Source organism: Lycorma delicatula, chromosome 2 (genome assembly GCF_047948215.1).
Source record: "Lycorma delicatula isolate Av1 chromosome 2, ASM4794821v1, whole genome shotgun sequence".
NCBI lineage: Eukaryota > Metazoa > Arthropoda > Insecta > Hemiptera > Fulgoridae > Lycorma > Lycorma delicatula.
Genome location: NC_134456.1, coordinates 15,576,766 through 15,593,093, shown reverse-complemented (window position 1 = coordinate 15,593,093; position 16,328 = coordinate 15,576,766). Strand labels below are relative to the sequence as shown.

The following is a 16,328-nucleotide window of genomic DNA, read 5'->3' as shown; positions in this document are numbered from 1 at the left end:
CTTTTGTTTTTAGGTTGGGATTTTTTCTTTTTATGCGGGGTGAATTTTATTTTAACTTTAATTAAGTAATGGTCCGATCCAGTATCTGTTCCTCTCAAGACTTTTACATTATAAATCTCCTTCTGATAATTCCGGTCCATGCAAACATGATCCAGGTTGCCATTCTCCTTTTTTCCAATCTGGGTGTTTCCAAGTCTTCAATTTGCTTGGTTTTCTCATAAAATAGGTGGATTTTGAGATCATATATGGTTTCTGCAAAATTCGACAAGTCTTTGGCCATTCTTGTTAGTTTTCTTTTGGGCAGGCCATTTTCCGATAATATCACGATATCTTCGTTCTTTACCAAGTTGGGCATTAAAGTCCCCTATTAAAATCTTCATGTGGGTCTTATTTATGTTGTTTGCAGTTTGGTCAAGAAGTTCCCAGAATTTGTCCATCTCTTCTCTATCTTTTTTAAGATTGTTTTTGTCATTGGTGGGAGCATGGACATTTATTATGGTGTAGAATTTATTGGCTGATTTTAGGGTTAAGGTTGAAATCCTGGCGGAGTAAGACTTAAATTCTACGACTGAGTCAATTATTTTAAGATTGATTGCAAATCCTGTTCCGAACTGTGGGCAATTCTTCATCACACGTTTCCCGGGGATTCCTTTGTAAATTCTGTAACCCTGAGATTCAAACGGCTCTCGATCGGTGTTTCTCATTTCTTTAAGTCCTGCGATTAGGATATTTTGTTTGTCCATTGTGTCTGTTAGAGTTTTTAGTTTGCCGGGTTGAGTTAGAGAATTAATGTTGTGAGTGGCAATGTAGTTTATTTGCTTGTTTCTTATCCTCAATTTTGAAGTTGTGTTGTTTTTGGGTGTTTCCAAACGCTCCGATTCATTGTTATCTTTTAAGCAGCTGCCCACCGGATCCGAGTGCAGCCTTCTCTGGTATTTACCAGACGGTGGATTTTTTCTTAAAAGACCTTCCATATTTGACTTTCAAAGGCAAGTCAGCCTTGGGTGGGAATAAATTTCCGAGTTACAACTCTGGATGTGATCCAGAGAGGTGATTCCGATTTAGTTCACCAGTAGAAATCTCCATGTTTCTAACTGGTTATCCAGACGAACCAACGTGGAGGCGCAAACCGATTTTTTTAATTGAGATTTTAAGTATGGAGAAAGTTTAAATCGGTTCCGGAATCATTTCGTCCATATATATATATATATATATATATATGTTTTATCTATATGAATTGCAAAAAAGGTTAGTTAAAAAACCCAGTAAAATAAAGATCGATATATAGAAGTGCTGATGAAGCAGAGATTTGAGTGTACAAGACTACACCTTCTTTAGGTGTCATACATATCATCTTTATCTCATTGGGCCACGGTGGGGTAGCTTTATTATTCACTAGTTGAACAAATTGCAACTTACAAATTAAGAGAATAAAATATATATATTTAATATTTTGAATTTATTATATTTAATAACCTTTGTAATATAATAATCTTTGACAACATTGGAACCACTGCCTTCTTTCCTTTCAATATTACTTACACAGCCTAATTTGTGTTTAGTTGTCAAACACAAAACATCTGGTTTATCTTGCTACTTCAACATCAGTTTTTCCTGCCTTATCACACACTGCATGAATTTCATTTTTTTTAATTTCTTTTGCAATATATCTTTTAAAATACTATGCCTCTATTTTCTAACATTACCCATAAGTCAACATTTTGCCCGCTTAAAACCAGAGCAAATTCAGAGGCTAGTTTACAGTAAGTTGCTAGCTTCTAAAAAAGTCACGACAATATTAGTGGTGCAGTCGTGATTAGCATTACAAAGCTTTGTGGTAACATCGTATGTCAACCATTCTAAACCCAATGTTTTGTCTTTTTTTGGCAACAGATATTCGAGGTCTTTTACCTATTTGAACAGGAGGCTGTAAATCCTGTCCCTTATCATGCTCATTATAGGTAATATCCCCAAGAAAATGAGCAACTAACATCAGCCATGTACACAGAACCCTTCTCTAGTTATACTCGTTGCAGTGCCAGTAGAGCCTGTCAAACTTTCTGGAGAAATCACGTTGTGGAATGGTCTTCAAGTACTCGGTACAAGCCCTTCGGGGGGCCGGAATTTCATCGACAAAGCAGACATCCTATCGTCATCAAAATTTACAATGCAATCGCTGAGTTGAACCATCGCGACACACAAGTGAGTTTCTGTTGGATCTCTAGCCATGAGGGGATTCTGGGTAATGAATTGCAGATTCTGCTGCTATAAAGACGCATTTAGTCAACCCGCTTTCACTACTAGTGTTACTACATCCTAATTTATTAACTGTGTAAAACTCACACTTTGCGCAAAGTGGCTAGATTTCTTTTTCGTTTTTAGATTTTTTAGATTTCTTTTTTTCGTTTTTAAACTGGATTGCTACAGTAGACAACAAACTTTGATATCAAAGATACTGTGTTGCTATGGGACCCCTATCACAGGAAAAGTGTGAGGGCAAAAGTGTTGTTTTTAAACTTCAGTGCTATCTGAAATGCATGTATTTTAACTTGTCGATAAGTTGTTTAAGTTTAACTTGTTCTCATTTTAATAAACTCTGGGTAATCGGTTGTTAATGTATTCACTTGTCATATTTGAATATTTATCAGATTAGTAATTAAAACCTGACCTGATACAGATTAAAGATAGTTGTGACATAATTTTATTAATGAAATGAAATTAATTATGTATTTACATTAGGAAAAGTTAACTAACATATTTACCATACTATTACAAAAGATATTTGAAGTTAGTGCCCTGCAGAGCTGATGCAGCAACGCTAAAGTAATCATACTGAGAAACACCTGATGCAAAATGTTATCAGTGACATCAGTTTTTTACTGTAAATGTTCGTTTTTAGTTATCGATAGTGCAATTTCAAAAGTATGATAGAGGGTTTTATATTTGTACAGTATTATAATGTTATAAAAAGTATATATTCAAAACTAGTAATTAAAAAGTTTTTTTAACTTCTGTATAAAAATCCCATATTCTTGTAAGGTAAAAGGATTAATCTTTTTTTTCCTCAATGAATATGTTTAATTTACAACTTCAACCACCTTGGGGGCAAAGAAATAATGAATATTTTTAATATCTTAATCTTCAAAGGAGTTAGGGCCTCTGTTGATGGCTTAAAACCTTCTCTGGGATAACCTTCCTGCAAATTTAAAAGTAATTGGTCAGTTGGTTCTCTGGTTCTTGCATGATGCATTAACAAACAGACAATAATATATATATATATATATATATATATATTTGTTTTTTTTTTTTTTTATATTTATTAGATCAACCAAAGTACAGAATAAATAAAGTAGGATGACTTAACTTATTATACTACAGCTGCATTATATATTCATCTCAAATTACATTACAAACTTTGTAAAATATAACATATCATGCATTTATTTATTTTATTTAAAATTTAAAACCTTTAATCTTTTTTTTAAACTTATTCAGTTAAATTAAAAATTAAAGAAAGTAGTAATTAGTAAAGTAGTTGGTGAAGTAAGTTCAGTTAAATGGACAACATGCATAATTAATTGCTTTACTTAAAATTATTTTTTTAATTTTAATTTGATTTTATGCCTTGACGTCATATTTTTAGATGTGTTTAAATGTTAATTTTAATTTTTCATATTTTAAATATTGTTTAATTTTTAATTTAACCAAATAAGTTTAAAATAAAAATAAAAGGATTAAATGTTTTAAATTTTAAATAAAATAAATAAATGCATGATATGTTATTATATTTTACGAAGTTTGTAAAATATAATTTAAGGTGAATATTTGAATATATAATGCAGCTGATGATGCAATAAGGTGGTATTGTTATTCTACTTTATAAGGTGGTAAAGTTATTCTACTTTATTTATTCTGTACTTTGGTTAATCTAATAAAATAAATATATTTATATATAGTGCAGAGAAGTATAATTCTTAAAAGAATTGTTTAAAAAAAAATTATATATATATACATTTCGAAATAATCGTGTTCTGTTAGATTTTGAGTGTACTTTGTGCATGCAAAAGTTAGCCTTTAACCTTCTAACAAATACCCCATTTGAAAATCAAATGATTGTTTGCAGACATATTATAAGAACACAACACTGCCCTCCCAAAACAGTACCCCAGGGACATCCCATTTGTTACCGGTTGATTGTAATGATTGGTCTAGCCTCCCACGAGGTGCGCTCATATATCTCACCACTCTAGCCTCACACGCAGTCCCCACGGAAAGCCCATTATTATTGTTAAACAGAATTTTTTTAAATTTATTTAATATTACTCTTATTATTTTTGTAATATTATTCAGTTGAATGATACCAATCATTCAGTTCAAATCCAACTCACACAGTGATAGAACCTCACAGTTTAATTAAATTCAAACTAATTCAATTCATTAGTGTTTGTGTTTCAACTGGCAAATCACTACTATATTCTTATACTTATATATATATTTATATATATATATATATTTTTTTTTTTTTTGAGATTGGTATAATATCTAAAAACCTTCTTAGTTATGCTGAGAAATGTGCGTAAAAATCTGGTTTCATTGATCGAGTGGTTTTTTTTTGTGTATCTCGAACAAACAAAAACCGTCTTCCTTTTTATATAATAGTATATAATCAATCTTTATGACTAAGAATATACTTTGTTCTTAAATAATTTTTGATAATAAGTAGATCCATATTGTTTTTGAAACCTATGGAAGTTTTTCTTATTAAAAATTGTGATAATAAGTTCACTAGAGAACCGCTTTGAAAATTACATATTTTTATGAATATTTTTGGTACATGACTATCAACAATATTATTTATTAATACATAGTTGCAATTCCTCAGCAAAGATTTCTATATCATGATCAATATCAAATCTCAGTCAGGTGAGATATTTTTCATATCCTGTAAAATTCCGTTTCTATGTTTCACATATGAGCTTCATGCTTACGTGGGATATAAAAAATAATTATTATTTACAATCAAACTCTCATTAAGTAAATGCTGAATATTACAAAATGAGTATTTTTATAATTTGGTAAGTATTTATGAGAAATAATATTAGAATTCAGAATCTTAGATAACATTATCCGTGATGATGTTTGTGATAAATGAAAAATTTCACAATAAGCAATATTAACACTAATGTCAGTAAGATGAATTGCAGCATTTAAAGTTTAGCGAAACTTGGCATATTAAAGTCACCGAATAATAATAGTAAGCAAATTAGAGATACAATTTATTTTTATTTGATAAATTTTATAAAAAATCATAAACATATTTACTTTATAACATTCATGTTTTGCTTTTTATTACAGCAAGTAAATTTACTACAACTGGAAGAGGAAGTGCTTGATATTAGTAATGGTGATATTGAAAAAGATCCATTAGCAATTGAAGAGACTGACTTAGTTAAATCAGAAAATTGAAAAGATGAAAATAAAGTGGTAAAAGGGTATTAGATTTTATATACAGTGGAACACCAATTATCCAGATGGACCTTTGCAAGGCCAAATTTGGATAATTGTAAACGACAATTTAAAAAAGATTTATCATATATACTGCAGATATCATTTTAATGTTTAATAGGTAAGACACTAAGTAAAAAAGAATAAAAAAGTAAATGTATTTCCGTAAAGTTAAGAAAAAATTTGGAACATATGTACAATGTAAGAAAAAAGAGATATAGTAATACGGTACAATGTGTAGAAATTTGCTTTTATAATTAGTTTTACAGAGGCTGGTATCTATATGTTTTTGCTAAATGAATACAAAAACGTCAATTGAAAAACTCAGTAAAATAAATATCATTAAAAATAATTTACATTGAAGCAAAGATTTATTTTTTCAAATAATGTATTGGTTATTTTTTTAAGTAGTCCAGTTAGTTGAACATCTGGAAAATTGGCATCCTATGTATTTTTCATTGTTATTACTTTATTTGTAAATTGTAAATTTTGGATTACATGCAGTTCATTTCTTAACTCATATATATATACACATATATAAAAAATGTTTTTGGGTCCATGCCCATCTTTAATGATATTTTTTGTTTAATAGATTCTTCTTTGTTTGCATTTACACATTAATTTTAAGATTTTTACATTTCATTTTTTAAAAATTGTTTGTTAATAAAATTAAAATATTTTAAAACCTTCAGAACAAATATTTGTTCAGTCAAGAGAATGAAAACGTATTCCAATCTTACGATTGCAATTGATATATATATATATATATATTTATTTATTTATTTATATCACATTTGGGTGTAACATTTAAGATCAGACTTTCTAAATTTTCTTCAAAGTAACTTTTACAAAAGTCAGATTGAGCCTCCACAGAGAGCTGTTGGCTATATGTGGAACAAACATGAGAATATTGTCTGGTGAACTGAATCTAATCAAACTTCATAGCTTCATTTATCATCAAATCACACCTCACTAAATCACATTTAGAGTTGTAACTCAGGACCTAGTCTTACTACAGGTAACCCCTTGACAGTCAACCATGAAAGGTCTTTTAAGAAATATTCCGCCGTCTGAACTAAACAACACCAGAGTTCAGAGAAGGCAGCATTTAGATATGGTGGGCTGCCATTTAGAAGATAACATGCAATCTGAGGACTGGAATGCCTCAACACTACGTACACAAATAAAAAAATACAAAGTCCAAAATCAAACCAAAGCAAATCACCTACATTTCCATACACAGTCTACGCTCACTGATGCAGACTGGTAAAATAAAAATAATAACTGGCCAAATTGACCACCGCAAAATTCTCATCATGGGTCTGCAAGAAATAAGAAACACTGACAATGCCATGGAATCTCAGTATATAGAGTCTACAAAGTTATACCTGGATAGAAGTGGTGAAAAATGTCCCACAGTTTGGAACAGGCTTTTTAGTCAGCCTCAAAGATAATTTCATATTCTACTGTAGCAGCTGTAGCATTACCATTACAGACAGCCAAAATGAATACCACATCGTGTATTTCTCTGTTGTAAATAAGTACAGCTTATTATCATTCTGGGACCTATTTTATTAGATTTTTCAAGTTAAAAGCCATAAGAAATCACTAATTTTGTCCCTTAATTAACTTCCTAAAAATTTCAATACGATTTCATTTCATCTGGGTAGCTGAAATCCGAGTGAAATTTTGCACAAGCCGTAACTTGCAAACAATCCTTTTTAGGACATATGTTTGTATGAATTTTTTCCATTATTTTCACATACAGAATAGGTTATAAAAGTCCCGGGAGAGCTTAATGATACATCCTGTTTATTTATAGTGTTTACAAGTTTTGTAAATATAAAGTTTTTGGTGCTTAAAAGAGTTTTTGAAAGGAATTCAGGACTAGGTAAAGTTCGTTCGAAGGTTATTTAGAGGTTAAAGATACCACTTTATGGAAAAATGTTTCGGGCAAGACTTATGTATGTCTCTAGAATCCAAATTCGAGGTGCAAATATGTGTGTCCCATTTAAAAAAATTAACGTCTAATCTAGTTAGCATGGTCAAAACCAGAATTTTTTGCATCTTCCAGAAAAATCACTTCCTTCAATTTTAGAAAAGGAGGACGGGAGGTCTAGTACACCTGCTTTAAGTATATATATATCATTTATATGAAGTAATGTTTTTTGTGCATGTCCCATGTATTTTGAAAGTATACACTCAGTCTGTCCAATGTAATATTAACTACAGGTACTGCAATTTAATTTTATACTCGTGGGTTTATGGGTTGTTTGATCAGCTCTGTTATTGATTTGTCTTATAATGTAGATTTTTTTGTTTGTGGGTAGTTTTGAAAGCTACATCAAATCTGCTGTTCTTAAAAATTTAGAAATTATCTTTATGAAGTTTTATCGGTATACAGAAAGGTTGTAAATTACCTCCATATTTTAATTTGCTATAACTTTTATATTTAGTGACAAATGTTTATATGTGATGCTTACAATATAAGAGATCACCTATTTTATTAATACATAACATCAGCACCAGCATTTCTCATGACTGTAATTTTTGAGAATGACAAAGCATTTCAGCATGAACTCTACAGTGGAATATTGATCAGAATGCGTCAAATTCATATCAACACTCTACTAAGAATTAAAAATTTAATAAAACTTCTATATCCACTTCCTTAAGAAAATTTTGCAGGGTATGACTTCAGGTTCAAGTAAACCCTATGAATATACCCCACACCTTTTATACAACCTCACAACCTGGATGTAGAGGGTTGGCATCTGGGTCGTTTTATGATCTGTTCTACAGATCATATTGGCTTTACATGGCAGTTCGTAATATTCTTAGGATCAAATACAGCAAGATTTGATGAGTGGTCCAGCTACCATTGGTGAACTCATATCATTAAATACACTTTGTAGTGGAAGGCTAACTGCGTTAGCTGAAGTGATATAAAGCATTGTTGAGCATATTCTCCGATAAACAGGTACTGTTCTATTTCTACCCAAGTAAGTTCTAAGAAACAGAACAAAACTATTTCATTATAATATATTATTAAATATAAAAACTATTAGTTATTTAAAATAGTTACTTTACAACCAATCTATATGTAGCATTAAATATTTCATGTTAAATGTGTTTTTTTTTAATATAGCATTTTATCTATAAGTGTGAGTAAGTAGCCATTAACATCGACTAAATATTTTATAACACAGAGTTCTTTAATATAGTTGTCAACTAAAATAAATAAATAATTCTTTTATTGTAATCATTACATAATAACATATTACATAGATCACATACAGGATGGATATATATGATACTCTATGAACTCGTCAATGCAAATCAGCTGATTTCAAAGTTGAGAGTTCTAAGAGTCAAATCCTAGTAAAGGGAATTACTTTACATGGATTTCAATACAAGATCATGAATACTGATGTTCTTTGATGATTGGGTTTCAATTAACCACACGTCTCAGGAATATTCAACTTGAGACTGTACAAGACTACACTTCATTCACATTCATACATATTATCCTCTGAAGTAATACCTTATGGTGGTTCGGTAGGCTAAACAGAAAAATGAAAGAGATATGATATTCCACAGATAAAAAAAAAATTGTGCCAACATTTACCTGTGGATATATTAAGAGAAATCACAGTAAAACTTAATTAATTAGACCAGTATCACATTGTAACACAATTAATTATTTATACACACAAAATAATATTCAGGTAAACACATGGAATACACTAAATATAAAAAAAATATAAAAATCAGAAGGTGTTAATGAAAGTTATTTAAGCTCATATTTACGAAACAAGTTGAATGGGATATGGAAAGTTTGGGTTTTATTTTTAATTAGTACTATTTAAAAATTGACAAAGGTAACATTATTTCTGTAAAAAATGTTTAATTGTATTTTAATAAATTAGTGAGAAAATTATTAAATGGTTTGGTAATTTTTTAAACTGTAATAAATTCCTTTCTAATTTGTTTTTAATTAAGCCAAAGTATTGTGTTGAGTTGTATGAAAACAGTACTGTTTTCAGCAGTTTGATAGCAGTGGATATCGTTAATTTTAATAAGTGTAAGATATAATAAGTGATATAATAATAATTTTAATAAGCGATTAATTTAATTAGTGATTATTCTCTTCGGCAAAGATTATATATTCATAAATATAAACAAAAGGATACATAAGCATTCTTGTTTTTATAAATATCAATCTACATATTCATACTTATGGGTACTGATCAGCCCATTTTTGAATTTAGAAAAACTTATGATTTTTTAAGGGAACTCCAAAATATATTATATTTTAAATGGAATATACATAAACTTAATAAATATTTGATAATGGTTTAAGTTTAGCACAATACTTTGGCTTGCGAGAAAAGGAATTATTACGATTTTTAATAGATCATTGAATTATTTAATAATCTTCTTACCTTGTCGTTTTCTTTTATACAGATATCATTCTGTCATTTTTCAGAATGATAAATAATATAAATTAAAAATATATAAATAATTAATATATAAATTAAATAATATAATTAAAATATCAAAAAAATCCTGAACTTTCTGTATTCCATTCAACATGTTCATAAATATAAACTTTTATTTTCAGTAATTATATTATTAACACGTTTTGAATTGTGAATTATTTTGTTGTTATTTTTAATATATATTTCATTTATTTACTTTACTATTATTTCATGTGTTTACAAATAATTAATTGTTACTTTGTTATGATGCTCTGATCAAGGTTTTACTATGGTTTCTCTTGATTGAGCCAGGTAAACAGCGGGAGAGATTTTTTTTGCATTTTAAGCGATAACATGTATAAAAATAAGTGTCAATTTTGGTGGGATTATTTACTCATCACAAACAAGCTTTGTCAGAATGTGGTAAAAAATTATGATTTCTCTTTTTGCTCATATTTTATATAACTCTTAGATTACATTATAGCATGCATTAACTTCAGAAAGAGATAATGGAAGCAACATTTTTGTTGTTCTGTCTGATGTATTATTTAGTATAATTATTAGTGTAAAAATTTTATCCTATTGGATTGCTACTGTGTTTGTTGTTGTATTGCTTTATTAGTTTTCTTTATAATTTTGTGTACTTTGATTGTAATTTTGAAAGCGACACACGTAAACCTTTTTTCCTGAAAATATGAAATTTTGTATGACTGTCGGTTTATGTTTCTTAGCAAAATGTCGATGTCTGTTATACATTTCCTATTACTATGTGTATCTTTTTCTTATTTTATGCAGCATGTTGTCTGTAAATGAGAATGTGGTCATCAATATTGTCACATATTTTACTGTATTGAATCTTCAGGTTAGTCTATCCGCTGTTAAAGATGCGTGTACTTTGTGTAAGAAAGCTAGCAGCATGTTTGTTGTTTGTACTGTGTAGGATGACTAGATATGTTAAGGTAAATGTGTCAAAATAAATGTATACTCATACACATTTAAAGAGAAATATTAGAATATATTTAATTTATACCCGTTTAATGTGTATTAATTGAACTGATTGCAATAAATACTAAATTGAACAGACTTCACAGTTATTCATACATAGATATAAGTTACATAAAGACACAACATACAAAATAATAAAATTTTGCAAATCGCCTCATAAAAAAACACTTATCATGTCACAGGGGAAAAAGTTAGATATTATTCATCTACGTGCTAAAATGGTTTCCTAACCTTTTGGAGAATGGTCATCGTTAACAACAGGGCTTTCAGAAACTCCTTTGATGAAAGTGCTGATAATTGGTACTAAAGGTTCCTTAATCCAATTGAAAAAGTTAAGATAAATAATACAGATCAAGAATAAATGATTGAATGAAAATGACGGTAATTGATTTATTGTCATAAACATTGTTTCATGCCGATCTCCATGGCAGATTAGTTAACTTTTATCAGAAGGTCTGGGCTCGAATACTGGTCAAGCATGTCAATTTACAAAAACTATTTTTAGAACTATGCTATTTTGTAGCATGTCATGCTACAAAAATTCATTATCATCCATGAGTAAATGTAAGCAGAAATAAAGATTAATAAATAGTATATGATTATACCATGCCATATTAATATTTTTAAATTTTGTGTAAATTTGTTAACTACGTTAACTGTATATAAATTATGAACATTTTTCAGAACAACTAATATAAACCATACCTTTCTAAATTTCCCTTTTATTATTACTACATTATAAAATAAACTCTACAAAATTTCTTATGATAAATAATCAGCAGTTTAAAAACTAACAATAACATACAGGAAATTAATGAAACTGAAAATTCAAATACCCTGGGGAGATTATTGAAGTCAACATCTCTCAAAAAGAAGCCATTATGGCCAAAATCAGTAAAATGGCTAGCCTATCGATTAACAAAGAACACTTGCGGTAAAAAATTAATATCACTCAATGGTAAACTATAGCAGTACTTTACAGTCATTTCATCGGAAGCTCTACTTCCAACCGAATGTCTGACATTTGACAAACTTCTAATCGACAAAAAAAACGAAGAATACTAAAAAAAATAGTGTTTCAGTCCATCAAAGACAGAAAAGAACACAATAATGAACTTTACATGAACATGGAGAAACTATCACATTTAATCAGAAAATTAAGAATCACCTTTTATGGTAATCTACAAAGAATGAACCCCCTATTTATACACTTTAAAAATCTAACAGAAAAAGACATATTAGGAAAACACATCAAGTCATCAAAGAACATTTACTATGAGAAAGAATCGCAAAATACTTCAGGTTTCCAGGAGAAAAAAACCACTGAAGAAATATTTACCCGGACAGAAGAAAAAAGTGAAATACTGGAAAATAACGAAGGAGATATGGAAGAAAAAGAAACTGAAAAAGGGAAATAAATTGTACATAAAAGCAATTTGATTAACAGCAACATCAAAACTACAATTTAACCAAACACAAATCGTGTAAACCTATGAACCAAATACTGATAGTAATAGTTAGTTATGTACCCCTTAACAATTTTTGACAAAATAACTATTCGTCAACTACCTTGATAAAAATTGGCCTTCACAAAATAATTATTCATCCACATTTTGGCTTAAAAGTGTGACTGACAAAATAATTTATCATTATTAATTGTTTTATTCTGTTTGTTGATGGTTTACTGTTACATACGCGTCTAGTTCCATTTTTACTCTAATTTAATGCTGAAGTGCTAATAGCACATTGTTTCTTTATTTTATGTCTTGTTTCCTATCATTCTGAAGAGCTGTTACTATGTATTTGATTCATAGTTTTGATTGCTCTGTAAGTTGAGTTTGCGTTAATTTTATTATTTCTTTGTATAATCTATTAGAAAGAATATTTCAAACCTAAATTACAAAAGGTAGAATAATGGGAACTATGGTAAATAAAGGACACACACCTTTGACGATGAAAAAATTCTTATTTTTTTGCAAGGTGCAGAAATATAATAATGAAGTAAAAGGATTAGTCTATTTTTTCCTTTCCTTAATGAGTATCTTTAATAAATAATTTCACCCACCTTGGGGGCAAAGTTAAGTTATATTTTAACTTACATCACAATAAGCCCCTTACAAGTAAGGGGCTTATTGTGATTCTGAATTACTGAATCATTTTAAACAAATCTTCCCACCAATTTATTTATAATACAATTAAATAATTTTCTTTTACAGAAACAATGTTCGTCTGTCGATCAATTTTCAAATAATACTAATTACAAAAAAGAAGCACAATTGAACTGCATTCTGAACAAAATATACATAAATGTATGCTCAAAATTAATTTTCATTACCGCCTTCGGAATTATGAATTGTCTTTTTATGATTTTTTTATGTTTATGTATTTACATTAACATTATTTCATTTATTTTATATGAACAATTAATATAGACTTTAATCACTTCAATCTTTTTATCTTTTTTTATTTGTTGAGCTGATGCATCAATGCTAAAGTCATGCTGAGAGTCACCTGACACAAAATGTTTTCAATGACTTCAGTCTCTTATTGTGAATTTTCACACTCGGTTATCGATAGTGGAGAAGTTTGATTTATAAACTTCAATCCTTTAAATAACCTAAAGGAAAAAATTGCAGCTAGACAAATTTGGGGAACAAGGAGGCCACTGTCCTCTGCTCACAGTAAAAGCTGCTAAAGTCCAAAATTATTGCAATTATTTGGAAGAACAATGTACAGTCAGCAGCAAGTACTTTTGTGATAATCTAAAATATAAAGCGAAATAGAAGTAAACATCCTGGTTTTCTTTCAAAATGCCTTATTATTTTGCATGAAATGCTTGTTCCCATACAGCTCAAAACTATTCAAAAGTCAGGGTGGGATGTGTTACCACATCGGCCTTACATTCTAAACTTGCACCGATAAACTTTTGTTTGGTTGGTCCTTTCAAAGAGTTTTTATATGACACCGAGTTTATGACAATACACCGGTCAAGATTGCAGTACAGAAATGTCTTAGACAATGAGGTGAAGAATTTTTTGCAACTGGAATAACAAAGCTGATAAAAAATATGCGACAAATACTTAAGTGTCGCTGGGGATTATGTTGAAAAGTATTATTAGTTCCATTGTTATTGAATAAATAATTATGTTTCTACAGTCATTCATTTCTTTAATCATTGAACCCTTGTTTATTAATTTATGGTTTTATGAGAAAAAGAAAACAGTCTTTCTTCTGCAATGACAATTTTGTTACATTGAAATTTAAGTGGTGTAATTATAGAAGTTTAATAGTTTAATTTTGGAATAACAGTTTGTTGCATTGAACAATGATTGTTATTGTTTACATTTTTCTTTTATCAATGTTTTTTTTTTTTACAGATGTAAGTAATACCTGTGTCTACGTGGTTCCAGCAGCATCATCGTACCAACCGCTGTATTCATCTTCATTGCCGTTGTTTATCGCTGTTATCATTATTAACATCTTCTTTGTCATCATCGTCGTTATAAACACCATAATCCAGTTTATAACGTAATCAGAAATATATCGATATGAAAGTGAAGATTGTTGTTTTCGGCACAGGAGGCCAATTAATAATATATTGACAAAGTATTTTGTTTAATATGGTAATAAGTTATACATATACATGTAAAGTATATATATATATTAGAAAAAAATAATGAAATAATAGATGTACAATTTCTCTTAATTAATTATTAATTATTGACTATAGAATGACAACTACTAGAAGAAAAAAATTGTAGTAAATAGGTAAAAAAAAAACACATGGAAAAACAAATTATGTACAAATAAAAAAAATGTTGTTCAGGCTGAGCCAGTTTGAATTAATAATAGGTAGGCCTGCATTATAAACTTGTTTATTTGAATTTGATGGTGACAGGTCAAATTCGATTACTGTTGATTATGTAATTCTGTTCAGTAGAAAAAAATCGGATTGATTTATAAAATTTTTAAATTTACATCTGCATAATGTAAAATTATTGATTTTTTTTACAATCTAAGTTGTATTATAAAATTATGTTTAAAATTAGATGCATAAGATTAAATTTAGTATAGAATTTGCAAGATGGTTAAAAAAAAAAATAGTGGATAAAATCCACTTAACATAATATTTTGTTTAATTAAGTTCTTAATATTAATTGTAGTAGTGTGTGAAAATTCTGGATTAAATAAATACAATCCAACCCAAGTTATATTTATTATTTTTTTTTAATATGTGTGTATGCATATGTAGAAATCTACGATGTGGGAAATTTTAAGATGTGGATAATAGATGATAAGAACAGTATTTATGAAATTCTCTGTTATAGAATGTAAAAAAATAAGTGTTATTTATGATTTAAATGTATTAGTTTATAAAATTGTAATATTATTATATAAAAAAAAATTACTGCCATATAATATCTGAGAACGTTTCCATTCGGGCTATCGCATTTGAATATTTTAATTATAATTGGATAATTGTTCGGTTCATCTTTGAAGAACATTTAAATAATTTTGTTGTAACGTTTTAAAATTGCAGTAACTAGTAATAAAATACAGCCCTCGATGAGCATAATCTTCTAAAACTTTAAATACAGGTTCAATATTCTGCCTGATGTATGTAGATGAGCCTGATGACAATGTGTCAGTAAATGCTGTTGATTCTGCCGAAATGAGCCTTTGACTGCTTTTGATAAGTCTTGTTGTTCAAATTTTTATCGGACATGGAAAGGAAGTTGTTTTTTAGATTTTACAGTAAATCGAATGATTTCTAATAAGAAACTATTTTCTTGTTGTAAAATCATAATGTAATTGAAATAAAATTTTTAAAATAAAATATGGTAAATGCTAAATTAATAATTATTTCCATAAAATATGGTTTCTGTTTATCATCAAAATTTTAATGACAGCTCATTAAATTTACTTTTTCTTTTAAAGAACAAAAATTGTTTTACTCCTTAGTCTTCTATCTTATATATCTATTAATATTTAAGAATTAACACGATTCACTCGGGGGAGAAAGCAGGGTAAATAAACTACTATATTCTGTGAGGTTATAATTTTGAAATATATTTTGTAATGCATTGTTATGCGATGCAGTAATGCAGCATAAGGGTTGGAAGTAAATCTTGAACTGTTACTCGTGTTTGGTTCACATGGCCCACCTTTATTCAAATGTGTCATTGGTAGTCAATCTGTTAAATAATCTAAAAATGAGATTCTGGTAGTAGAAAGATAAAATATTCCAAATGAATAAAATAAATCTGAATTTAATCGGTGATATATGTTTTTTTTTTATAGTTTCAAGTAGTTTATTTGTTTATTATTTTCTTTTAA

The 16,328-nt window shown here is 28.8% G+C and overlaps 1 protein-coding gene across 4 annotated transcripts in view; it reads left to right on the top strand.

Moving 5' to 3' along the window:
• Window positions 1-16,328, top strand: part of LOC142320492 (uncharacterized) — a 143,158-nt gene that overhangs the window by 19,197 nt on the left and 107,633 nt on the right. For all 4 annotated transcript variants that reach the window (XR_012755405.1, XM_075358348.1, XM_075358349.1 and 1 more), the window contains exons 2-3: window positions 5,356-5,626; window positions 14,369-14,614. The gene's annotated coding sequence lies outside the window, so the exon portion shown is untranslated. The remainder of the gene's footprint in view (window positions 1-5,355; window positions 5,627-14,368; window positions 14,615-16,328) is intronic.